This window comes from Aethalodelphis obliquidens, unplaced genomic scaffold, assembly GCF_003676395.1.
Source record: "Aethalodelphis obliquidens isolate GAN/ISIS:26980383/991018 unplaced genomic scaffold, ASM367639v1 scaffold7, whole genome shotgun sequence".
Taxonomy (NCBI): Eukaryota; Metazoa; Chordata; class Mammalia; order Artiodactyla; family Delphinidae; genus Aethalodelphis; species Aethalodelphis obliquidens.
This window is the reverse complement of record NW_020837951.1, coordinates 51,575,727-51,577,702: the sequence shown is the minus strand read 5'-3', so window position 1 is coordinate 51,577,702 and position 1,976 is coordinate 51,575,727. Positions and strand designations below refer to the sequence as shown.

General features: G+C 36.8%; 1 pseudogene; it reads left to right on the top strand.

Moving 5' to 3' along the window:
- Window positions 1–1,325: 1,325 nt before the first annotated feature.
- LOC113620187 (protein yippee-like 1 pseudogene) lies at window positions 1,326–1,671 on the top strand (annotated as a pseudogene).
- Window positions 1,672–1,976: the final 305 nt, after the last annotated feature.

The following is a 1,976-nucleotide window of genomic DNA, read 5'->3' as shown; positions in this document are numbered from 1 at the left end:
ACACACACACACACACACACACACACACACACACACACACACACACACACATATACACACACAGAAACCTGGCATACTGATAGGAATTACATCTTTAAACTGTTGAGTCTTCCAATCCAGAAATATGATATAGCTATTTATTTAGGCTTTAATTTCTCTCAATATTTTTCATTTTCTGAGAAGAGAGCTCACAAATTTTTGCTAGATATAGTTCTATATAGTTGATTTTTTGAAAATTGAATAATTTTCTAATAAATTATTGCTGATATATACAATGTATAATTTTGTATATTGACCATATATTTGGCAAGCTTGCTAAATTAGCCTATTCTAAATAATTTATCTATAAAGTATTTTGGATTTTCTGTGATGTATCAAGTGTTTGATTTCTTCTTTTATAGACATTATTCTTTTCTCTTTTTTTTGTTCTTTATTGTGCTGGCTGCCTAAGCTCTTAAATGCAAATGTTGAATAGACAATGGTGATAGTGGATATATTTGTCTTGTTTCTTATTTCAAAAAGGAGACGTAGTTTTCAGTGTTTCAACATGAGGGTAATGTTTCTTGGAGGTTACTTGTGAGTACTCTATCAAATTAAGCAAGTTTCATTCTATTGCCAGCTTTCCATGAGTTTATTATCATAAATATTAATTTTTAATGGGCTTTCTGCATCTATGGAGATAATCTTATGATTTTCCTCCTTTGTTCTTTCATACAGTGTATTACATTGTTTGATATTTGAATTCTGAACCAGCCTTACATTTCTGGCACCAAAAAAAAAAAAAAAACCCCCCCCCCCCCCCCCAAAAAAAAAAACTTGGCCCTGATATAGTATCCTTTTTATATATTGCTGGATTCAGTTTTCTAACACTAATTTTGGATTTTTTAATCTATATTCATGAGTGAGATTGGCCTGTAATTTAACTTTTCCATAACGGTCGCATCAGATGATGTTATCAAGATTAAGCAGGTCTTATCAAATGAGCTTGGTCCATGACAGGGAGAATGCTTCATGCCACATGGAGGAGCCGTCAGCCACCGGCTGCCTGATGGCCTGAGCAAGCAGTACCCAGACATGCAGTGAACTGACTGACTGTTGATCTAGCTGGTGGCAGTGCATACCTGGCCAGATGGGTGCTGTGGGCTAGGACTGTGGGCAGGGGAGCTGGCCAGGCCACAGACAGTTGAGCATGCACTGTGACATCTTCTACTCTGCTCATCTGTATACATCCTTCAAAATAACAGCTTCTGCCTCAGTATTCCAGGGTTTCTTTTCTCACAGAATCCAACAGAGTTGCAGTTCTGAGTAAAAAACTTCCAGCAGAGATGATGAAAATGACAAACTCCATAACTTTCCAAGGTTACCTGCCAAACTGTCACTGAATTTACTGCTATATCCACTGCAAAGCTCATTTAGCATCATGCTGTGTTGATATCCAAGTCCTTTCGTGTTAGTCAACATCAAGCCCAGCTCTTTAATTCTGGGTAAATGTGGGCTGTGACCCAGCAGAGGACAGGCCCTCTCCCTGGTGAACATGCTGTAGTGGATATCTATTGTAAAAATTATAAAATTACTCTTGGTTGGAAATATGAACTTGCCTTTGAGAGCAACAGCGATAAGAGATGAAAGTTTATTACTGAACTTGCTCATGTGTTCAAAGACAATTGTTGAGAGTGAAAACTTTCCATTGTATTTTGAATCCATTTTTGTGAAAGAGACTGTAAACAAGATAGAAACAAAGGAGCCCTGTGGATGACAATATTTCTTGGCCTTTAACCTCACAGACTAGCTGCAAAGCTCATGACACTCTATGATTTCTCTGGTTATTCTTGGAGAAGATAGCCCCTTCTTGTATATATCTCCTCATCTTTAAGTTATTTCTGAAGTTCTTAATGAACTTTTTTAAACAATCCCACGTTTTAGAGAAAGAATGAACTAACTGATGCTTCTGTCAACTTTCTTCTTTTAAGCTATGT